Below are 11302 nucleotides of genomic sequence, written 5' to 3'. Positions count from 1 at the left end.
GGGTATGAGTTAAAATCGGCATGCAAGGTGGGTGCATCATCCCCTAGTAATAAGGGCATTACTGGAATGAGTAGGGGAGAATGTCATGGTCTCCAAGATGGTCTAGGCCTAGGGGTTTTCACCAAGTTGAGTGACAGTTCAAGTTCTAATAGGACAAAGTTGGACAGCCAAGTGAACTAAGCTTTAAAGTGCACTAGAGGCCCAAGTCACGAGGAACTAGCCGAGAACAATGAGGCAGGCAATGTTCAAGACTTTAGAAGCTCCAAGAAGGTGTTTAGGTTTAGCAAAATTAAGCCAGGCCTAGCAGTGGGTGCTAATGATCGAGGTGTGGGTGCACGATCGAGCACAGGTGCAGGTAAACCTGAACACAATCTTGAGAGGATCAAATTTAAAGGATTCTATAAAGCTTGGTGTCCAGTAAGATTTTAACAAGTCAAGGACTGTGTAGTAGCATTGAATCCCTTGAATCAAGGATTGTATCTTAGCTCCTAGAATCAAGGGATTGTAAGGGGGACTCAGTTATAAATAGAAGTCCCCCACCCTCATTGTACACTCTTACTTTAAAACTTTTTATTATTTTTTTGTTAGCCTTTCTTCTGGCACTTGTTGTGTCCTTTCATTTTGTAGCATACTAGGTAGCTAAGCCCCATAGTCGAGAGTGTCTATGCACTATTTCTTGTCTTAGGCTGATCTTGGATATGGAAGAGTCTATTCCTATGTCCTAGAGGCATACAAACTTGGTGCTTGAGTCTTGGCCTATGACATAGGGATTTGGTTTGTGGTTTGGGGCAACATCAGCCATGTGCATGAGCTGGAGCTAGCACAGTCAAGCCTCTTTTCCATATGTATGCTAATCAGTTAAGGCCATGGGTGCTTATGGGTCACCGGAGAAACCAATCGCTAGATAACATGGCCAGAAAGCATGCACGGCCTGGATTTTGCTCCATGTACATTGTCATGGATGTACACAATGACAGGCCCACCATGCACACCTATTCCCCTAGTGGGGGTGAGAAGGGGGCTTGAACAACACCCACTAAAGAGCATGAAATAGTTTATGATATGCTAGTAGTAGACATTAAAGTGTGTAAAATGGGAACACTTTTTTCAAACAGTCATATCCTGCATCAAAGGTCTGCAAGTGCTAATGGTGGTCGAGGTATGTGCCCACACCAAGGCCTAACATGTACCGATGGTGTTCAAGGTAAGTGCCTACACCAAGGGTTAGCATGTGTCGATGATGTTCAAGGTAACTTCCCACACCAAGGGCCATCTTCTATTATTGCTGATCGAGGTATGTGGACATGCCAATCAAAGTTTGATTTTAGGCCATGGTGGACATGCTAGGCTTAAGCATGTGCTGATGTCACATTTTTTTGCCTAGGGTACCATTGTTGGAGCATTAATAAAGAACCCGACCGGTGGCATTGGGGGTTTCGACGATTGGAAGTGAGGGGTCGGGGAGCAATGTGCACATGATGTATGATAAATGTTCATCGTTGGCCCTTATAGTGGCCCTTTATCCTCCAAGAAACCTTGATGACTAGCACCCCCTTAAAGAGCATAAGAGCTTTTACAAGTTTACAGCCAGTAACCATTCAAGTGCTTAAAATAGGGATGCCTTTTTCAAATGGCCACAAAATCTTTTACACTTCAATTTTTTTAGTTAAATTTTCTTGTGGATGCCAACAAAAATACAAGGATCAAATATACTAAATTTAAGGCCAAAACACTTTTTAAAAGAATTTAAAAAAAATCCCTAACTACTAAAAATTATGAAAATTATGAAAAATAAAAAACAAGTCATCTTGCCATGAAACTTCACATAAAGGCTTAGGGGACCAATATTTGAATTTACAAGCCATAAAATGGCACTGGCATGGCAAAAATATGAAGATGTGCCTGAACCCACCTACTGCTCAATCATAGAATGCATGGTGTACAGCTCGAGCCTAAGATACCCGTTTGTGGTGCATGATGCAACATATGCCTATGGTGTTCGAGAGAATTGTCTATATCAAGGGCCAGTATGTCATAATACTGGTTGAAACATGTGCCAAGACGAAGGGCCAACATGTCTTGATGATGGTAAAGGCATGTGCATGCATCAAGGGTCATTTGGTGTCGATGGTGGTCAAGGCATGTACATGTGTCATGATCCACAAACTATTCCAGGCCCAAGGGTTCTCTCTGAGTCAATGAGCAATTCTAGTTCTAGTGAGATAAGGCTGATAGCCAACAAGACTAGGCCTTAAGGCCTAGGTCATGTGGAACTAGCACAAAATAGTGTTATGGGCAGTGATTAAGACTTCACAGGCTTAAGCAAGGTGTTTAGGTTTGGTATAATTGAACCAAGCCCACGTATAGGCATTGGTGAGTGATGTGTAGGCACATAATTAGACACAGGCGAGGTGTCACACTTTGCACATTCCTTAGTCTGAAACCATATGTCTATATGGCACCAAGACTACTCTTAGTCTAGGTTAGCCTTTTTGTAAGTCTTGTTCTCCATGGACAGATCATTTTCTACTCTTTCAAGCGACATACTTATAAGCTTTTCTTGGCTTGAACCCACAGGGTCACATACACATTCCCAAACTCTATAGGGAGGAACCCAACTCCCATCATAATTCTTAGTCCATGAATCTCAAGGTGGCCCCAAGCACCCATTTTTACCTGTAGGCATCAAGATCCCAAGCAGTGACCCTCATCGCTCATAAGGGTGCATAACCCCAATTCTTATAATTTTATCTCATTTTGGCCTGGTGAGAACCCAACACCATGCTTGCCTATATGTATGCAAGTTCTCATGCTTTGAACCCAAAGGCACAACAAAAATGTTGGTTAGGAATGAGCCTAAAGCTACACTAGGCTCTTGTCTTATGAAACTTATATTTTTGGGCCTTAGCTCTTAGCCTCATTCTAGGCTACCTACATGCATGATGGACCCCTTACATCATGCCTATCCCACCTTAAGGGACTCAGGTGTGCTACCCCAATTGCAGCACACCTCTACTAATTGGCCATAAGGGTCTAGTAGTGTACCTACTTGCTAGCCTGCTCATCCTTTAAGCTCGATGGTGCCCTTCCTACATAAACACCATCTTATGATCCTTGGTTGTACATCGAACTAGCTTAATGAGGGGAAACCGAGTGGAATAATGAATGCTAACATCTATCCCTATAGTTTATTGCAATGGCACAATACAAAGCCTGCCAACCCTGATCGTCCCTAGTTTTACAATAACTTAAGAAGACATCATGTCACACTTATGACTCAATGATAACCATCCACCTAGACACCTTATGTGCCTAGGAATAGCTAATTTTAGACTAGCCAGGCCCTCACCTACCCATAAAGAGCGTAAGAGATTTCATAGCCATCTACTAAAAACTGTAAGACTGTCTAAATTGGGGACATTTTTCTCCTTAGCCACCTTAAGACCTTTCTTCAACCAACTCAAGGCCCAATAACCTATCTCTTGGCTACCGTAATTTTGGTGTTCCACTCATTGCTCCACCCGCTTGAGGGTGCTCGTCCATGGCTTCAATTGATAGCATCCTATTGACTAACCAACTCCAGGGCACCCGCCCATTGGCTCACACTTGCCCGAACATCTTGGGGCTTGGGGCTCACACTGCCTGCACACATTATCCACAACATGTTCCAATGTTTACACTACTTGCACATAGCTCCAAAACCACTGCCTTGACCATAAGGCTTCATCTGCTACTCAGCTCAAGGTTAATCATGGCAGAACCAAGGCACAATAGGGTTTGACCATGATGCTCTCCCCCATTTACTATATCGATGCCTTCATCGATGGAAAAACCTTAATTCTTTGTCACTTGTCACCACCATAGTAGGCCACTATCCTATCATTGAAAGTTAACAGGGTAAAAATTTGAATGATGCATCACCGGCACAAAGGTCGTGCAATCCATCAAGTTATCATGAATCATAAGAGCAATATACCAATCCTATGTCAAACTTTTATCTATTAAACACATCCTTTCCAAAAGGTGGGGTTTGTTGTAAGTATTAGTACTAGAATTACTATGGTTATTCGAGTAGTAGGTATCATCAAACAAACTATAACTAATTTAATGAGCCATTCATAATTTCATAGTGTGAATTACTTTATTCTTACACATGCATGGCTTAATCTTTAAGACAAGCATATGACTACTGGTAGGATCAATCAAGTAACTTTCCTTTGGGATGTTGGCACTACATAGACCTCAACACATCGATTGAGTGGTAGATAGGGCCAACATAGAGCACAAGTGTCATGCATGTCGAGCACATAAAATGCATAGCATCGGATGAATAAGGGTCAAAATCTAATGCCCATAAAACATTTTGCATTCGAGAGCATGATCAAACACTTGTGCACCAATGTAGCTACAGAGGTTTGGGTGTCACTCTTGGGACACGAGGCACAATTGAGGTTCAACCCATAGCCTCTAAAGACACAAGATGGATGAGGGATGGCAAGACATCTAGTTTTCATCAATTTAGGCATGAAGCATAAGATCCTAATTGTGCCCTCACAGTATGATGACCACATGGATAGGGGGATTGAAAAGGATGATAGGTTAATAGTTTGATGCATCGAGCATGGAGCCTGCCAACATGCATAACCATAGCACCACTTATATGTCCATTACGTACAGGTAATAGCATCCATGCACACCGATGCACAACCCACCCATTCAATTACTTAATGAGTAAGTATAGGAAATGAAGTATGAGGCCTTGCCACAATCACTTAGCATGGGAAAAACACAAGCAAAGGCCATGAAACTGCCCTTACCATCTAACAGGCAACAATGGCATGACAACACCAATGCTTGATCTACTTGGGGCTACATACAAAAACTCCACTATCACTACCCTAGGTGATATTGCTCGATTCAATAACTTGTTCCTGGGGTCGTAGGTAGCATCGACTATATGCGTGGGCTGACCCAAGCCAAGGCATTTTTCTAATTGATGAGAAGGGACCATGAGACTACCAAATACTTGAGGGAGTTGGCCAGACCAAGCCTATAACCACAGCTTCTACTTGCACCAACCTAGGGAGCCATTGCTTGATTTATGAACTTGGTTTAAGGTATGGGGCAGCATTAGCAGTAGGTGTCATTTTACAGGGGTTAAGCCTAGCAACCATGCAGCCTTAGGGTAGAAACAACCATCAATGTGCCTAAGTTATCCTCTTTTCCAACTCTATGCTGAATGCTTGTGCCATGTATTCCATTAGCTCAATTTTGTGATCCACTTTTCTTTTTGGTCATAGCCTCTTGGGCAATTTAATGGGCATCATGTTTTTGAATGACTCTAGCACCTCTAGTACTTCCAAGGGGTAGTCAACACTATTCTGCTTGGACTTTTCCATCTTCAAGGTCGCAAGGAAAATGTCTTTTTTTTCTACTCACTCTCCTAGGCAACTGTATGGCAAACATTATCTTGGTCCTTGACCTTGATTCTTGTCTCATCGACGTGATGCATGGGTATCAGCTATCTAATATGCAAATACAAATGGTAAAAGACACCACAAGTGAACTAATATGGTCAAGGAATTCTAAACCAACAACAAGATCATAATCATCTAAAGGAATTACCTCAATTGATTTCGTGCCTTTCCACTCCCTAAGTTATAGCTCCACTCCATGTGCTATGTCAATTGTTGGATTTCTTTAGAGTTAACTGTTTTGTCATAATAGCCCATTTTTGTACCTTTAGGTTCAACTTTTGGGTTGTATCTCTAGATATGAACAAATGAGATACTCTTGTGTCCATAAGTGCATTCAGTTTCTTGCCCTCAATTATCATTTCTATAAACATCAATCCTTTTTACTTGCAGCACTCTTTGGCTTGGATTGAATTTAGCACTATCAGGCCAAGCTTCATGGTTTCCTTCCCTAACTCATCACCATCCTCTTTGTTGATGGTAGATAGCTTGGTTGTCTTAGGGCAACTCTTGACAAGTGTGGACCTTCACAAATGTAACAAGTTAGTGGCTCACGATCCTTATTGCTCCATTGCCTTGGCTTCCACTTTCCATTTGGCAGCTTGCCTTGACCATTCTTAGTCTTTCAACCTTTGTCCCCATTCTTGGACTATTAGTCTTTGTCTCCTTCCTTGGACTATCGATCTCTGCCATTGCATTTTGGCTTGAATGACTCAAACTTCTTTTATGGCCAAATCTCTACCAAAGATTTGGTAGCTATCATGGCTTCGGCCAGATCTTTAACAACCTTTCACTGTAACTCATTCTTGGCCCATGATTTAAGTCCATCCATGAAACAAAATAGACCTTCCTCTTCTTTCAGGTTTGAAATTTCAAGCATTATTTCTAAAAACTCTCAAGCATACTCCCATACCTTGCCTCTTTGACTAAGTTTATGAATTTTCACCCTTAACTCATCATTAGCATACTCAGGGTAGAACTACTACTTAAACTCCACCTTGAACTCCTCCCAAGTCTAGACAACAACATCTTTATAGCTTGCATCATTACACCTACATCTCCACCATAATAATGCAATGTCAACCAAATACATAGAGGCTATACTTACCTTAGTGGCATCCTCATCAATGCCCATGTTTTGAAAGTATTGCTCCATTCCCCATAGAATGTTTTCCACATCTTTTGTGGACTTAACTCCCTTATACTCCTTTGTCTTGGGAATTTCCACTTAAGCCTTAGTTGTTATAGCTAACACACTATTCCCAATGGCTGCATTTCATGTTTTGAGCTCCCTTTTGAGCTCATTCATCTCTTTGCACATCACTTTAACCATGAACTCTAAGGATTCATTCTTTTGGGTGAACATGTTGATGGTTTTGTTAAGCGTACCATGAAATCCTTCCTTGATCTCGTCTTTAACCTCTTTCTAAGGTCTGATACTATCACCTTCAACTTGGCTAAATGGACAGTCATGGTCGACATCATGTCTTTCAAGGTAACCTTTTTCCTCTTTCCATAGGTTGGCTCCTAGACCTCTAATTGTTAGCTACCAATATCTCTTTGAGATGCCATTTCCTTGAACACTTTGAGTGTGAACTAAACACAAACTTGAAGGAAAACCTGCTCTAATACCAACTATCATGGGTTAAGACTCAAGCTTTGACTCGTGCAACTCTAAGACTCGAGAATGGACTCATTCAGTGTCTTAAATCAGCCTTTAATTGAACTAGTGCATGGACACTTATTGAACTAGTGCATGGACACTTATTGAACTAGTGCATGGACACTTAGTACTCCAGGGCCAACTGGCCAAGTTGTTGCTAGAAAGGCTACACATATGGTGTTTAATGGAAAGCTAAAGAGAACAATAGAGATAGGAAAGAGAAAACTTGTATTATTCAAGTTATGGTGTGTACATCAAATAAAGGTGAGAAGGCCCTCTATTTATAGTTGAAGCCCTTATGAATCAATGGCTAGGATTGACTCAATCCAATGGCTATTATAAAGTCCAAGATTATAAAGAGATTACATGAGATATATATCAAGAGTTCAAATTGTACAGGGAACTCTACTATCCTTAGTAGTCTCTAAATCTTTCCAAAAAGTTCTATTTGTTATGTCTATTTAGGCATGTGCTCTATTGGGTCAACTAGGGATTTCATCACTTGGCTAAATCAGTTGCAATAGAGAACACCATTCATCCCTAACCCTAAAAGAGTGTGGTGTAAAAAAATCAAGTGAGAAGACTTCGATGGGTGTGGTGGGGGGAGGGATGAATTAAAGTGACAAAGGGTTGAATCTTAGTGGATTGTGGTAGCAAGGCCACTCTACCCCTTACAATACCCAATTACATATTTAAGTCATTTGCAAAGGATTCCACCTATTCCTCAATGGGAATTGAGCTCCAAGAGGCCTACATGGCCTGTCTGCCATGAGGGCTGCACCTATGACATTTGCTCTTATGGTCCATAGGCCCCTACTATAGGTTGGCAATTGAGTGGTGGGCATGTGCTTTGCTTTTAGCCTAGATTCTTACTTAGAGGTACTTAGTCATAATCCAAAGCTTGGTAGCTTCATGCCACTGACTTTTTAATCGAGTGTGATGACCAATTGTGTGAATCAATGGTTCCTCTCGTACTAGGTTGAATTACTATTGTGACACTACCTTTAGTAAGGTAAAACTAACCTATCTCATGATAGTCTAAACTTGACTTACGTTCCTTATTGCTATGTGAACAATCCAACATTTGGTGAATTATGCTTCACAATGATAGGAAGAGTAGACATCGAAAGATCAAAAAACAATGTCGTTATGAACACTTGGCTACCACAACCTAATTATCCTTGTGTTAACTTTTCTGACACCTTTAGCTTCAAGTTTCGAATGATTGATAGGCCATGTTTTCATAGTTCATATTCATACTAGAAATCAGAATTAAACAAGCTTTTACACTTTTGTTTCACATGAGATTTCTATTCTTGTTAAGTTCATTTTAGGAGACTTGCATTATTTTTTAATAGATGTGCTACCTCAGCCAATCTACCCACCTGACATTGTCTTCTACCCTGATCAATCGAGCAAGGCTAGCCTTAGGTCCAAAAGAAGGGGTCATGCCTTGCCTCTGATTCATCCAATAGGTAAAATAACATTAAAAGTAGTGGTATTTCAATTTTTCTCGAGGGATCCCACTTGTCCTACACCTCTCAAGTCATTTCACAAAGTTGTACTAGAGTCAAGCTCAACAAGGTCTTTTTTCCCTATTGATTCTACCAAGCCCATTCCCTTGGCTATGGTTTCCCTAGATAGTGGACATGGATAGTGGGAATCTCATTAATCCATTCATGTGCATCACTAATTAGTTGATGAGGCATTAGGCTACCTTTAAAGAGTCATAGTTACTCCCACCATTTACCTGTGCATGGTTAAATTTCTTCACTTTGATATTTAGAGCACTAGGTAAAAATCACATTACGTGAGCATCTATAGGGACCATCATAATGCTTTATTTTAATTAAATAGTCAAATTGCCCTTGTCTGTACCAATTTTAAGTCAACTATTTATCGCTTAAAAAAGGCCTCCGAGCATGCCATTCCCAATCATCCCCCGACTAGTATGCAGTGACCCACTCTCACCATGGGAGTGGTTCAAGAGTGCCCCAACACCAAATGGGCTTGGGACCGAGACCTCCATGCCTAGCCCTTAGAGCTAATCTTTTTGTCGAGTTACGGATCCATTTTATTGACTTCCCTTGCCAACACTATTCCATTGACAAGAAGCTGTTCACTTTAGGGACCTGATGTAGTTATGAGTACCATCGACTACAGATAGCACTCAGTCCTTTAGATTTTGAAAGCCTGTTGGGGGCATATTGAACACTATGCAACTTACGATGCTTTTTCTAGCCATTGGACCTAACCTTCGATTGAGCCATTTCTAGGGTGGGCAGGTTGTTAAACAAAAAAGATAACTCTTCCCAAGGCCCCTCTGATGTCTTAAGACTGCCTAACATTGCCATCAACTGTCATGTCCTAGTTTAAGAATTTTAACCTGATTCCCTTTCGAAGCTCATGCTAAATGCACTATCGGATGGGCTTCCCTCATCTCTTAGGGTCGACTAACCATGTGTAAGTGCTACTCACATGGGACCTTTCCACTCTTAGGCTTAAGCCCTGACCTATGACACATGCACGAGCTTGGCTAGAGAAAGGCATTTTTGTGGTCAATGAAAAAAGGCCATAAGACTACCAAATACCTAAAAGACTTGGCTAGACCAAGCCTATGATCATAGCTTCTACTTGTACCACTTTAAGGAGCCATTGCTCGATTCAAGGACTTGGTCAGAGGTCAGGGGTCTAGGGTAGCATCAACAGTAGGTGTCATAGGTTGGGGGCTTAAGCCTAGCACCCATGTGGCTTTAGGCTAGAAACTACTATGCATGTGTGTAAGATCGCCTCTTTTCTAACTCTATGCTAAACGCTTATGCTATGGACTTCATTGGCTCTTTAAGTGCTTGGAAGAAAGCTGGGAAAGAAAGTTAAAGCAATTGTATTTCTATTTACTTGATGCTATGTACAAATGCTTTTACATTGACTCTTATGTCTATCACCAAGTCCCTAATATGACAAAGTTTATGACTTGGTTCCTCTTACTTTCCTCATATTGCTTCTCTTATGAATTGCAAATAAGGGGTAAGGCCTCTATTTATACCTGAGCCTTCCTAACACATATAGCCTTTATTGATCTAAGTGTGTGGCTCTTGTAAGCCTTTTAGACCCTTCCATGACCACTAAACGCATTCTAGTTTGGCAAAGGCCTTTGTAGAATCCAGCTTGTTCTAAGTTTCTTGCTAAGCATTAGGTCTAGAAGAGTCTAGGCACTCTCGTTAAGTGCCCATGCCTAATGAGTTCCAGAACCTTCCCCGTCTAGTCACTACTCTGCCCATAACTAGGGCCTTCTTGAGCTTTCCTCATTTGGGCACTAAAATACCTACTACTGTTCTTGCTCCAGGCCATTCTAGAACCTTTAGTGCTTGTACACTAGGCTAGCCTCCAAGGTTCTCCAAACTCTTTTATGCTAATACACCTAGCCTATCTTTTGGCTAATCTATAGCCATCTTTCTAATGAGCCATCCCCATTCTTGACACTAGGTTGCTCACCTTGCCATGCTTTCAAACTTTAGCCTAGGCCCTAGTCTGCACATTCAAGCCTCATATGTGCCTTTAGGACCTTGGTTTCAATCCATCCTGGTCCTTCGGCTGCACCAACTTAAACAAGCTATGTCTCATAATCTTTTAAACTTAGGACTTACGCATGGACCATGACATTGTCCCTTACTTGTTCTAGCAACATCCTTATTTCTAGGGGATGTAATTCCTTCACTACACGTGCACATTAGATTGATGTCCCATCTTATCCTAATGGTCCTTAGCACACGATGATTTTTAATACATGATAGTTGTTAGTAGACCTTCATAGTCATCCCTTGCTTCGACTGTGATCCCAATGCGATTCCCACAAAACCATGCTTTTCAAAGCATGCAGTGCCTTAGTTGGTGGTGTGCCATTACCTTTTCCCCGTGCATAATGGGCCCTTCATGGCATGCAAAACTCACGTGACATAGGCTTTCATGAATCCTAGCTTGTCGAAGTGTTCAACACCTCTATGTTTGATGTGTCATTACCCTTTCCTCTACACCATGCATTTCTTACCCTTTTCCCATACTTAATGGGCCCTTTGAGGTGTACAGTGCACATAGGTCCAAGGCATGCAACACTCACATCTAGGCCATTACTATTTTTTTGATAAACCTTCCATCTACAGGGCTA

At 41.4% G+C, this 11302-nt stretch overlaps 1 pseudogene; it reads right to left on the bottom strand.

The window, feature by feature from the left end:
* Nucleotides 1-7748: 7748 nt before the first annotated feature.
* On the bottom strand, nucleotides 7749-9242 carry LOC149516670 (25S ribosomal RNA; annotated as a pseudogene).
* Nucleotides 9243-11302: the final 2060 nt, after the last annotated feature.

This window comes from Durio zibethinus, chromosome 9 (assembly GCF_047325235.1).
Source record: "Durio zibethinus cultivar Kanyao isolate XHJ-2024 chromosome 9, ASM4732523v1, whole genome shotgun sequence".
Lineage (NCBI taxonomy): Eukaryota > Viridiplantae > Streptophyta > Magnoliopsida > Malvales > Malvaceae > Durio > Durio zibethinus.
The sequence above is the reverse complement of the archived record's forward strand: the minus strand, read 5'-3'. Positions and strand labels throughout refer to the sequence as shown.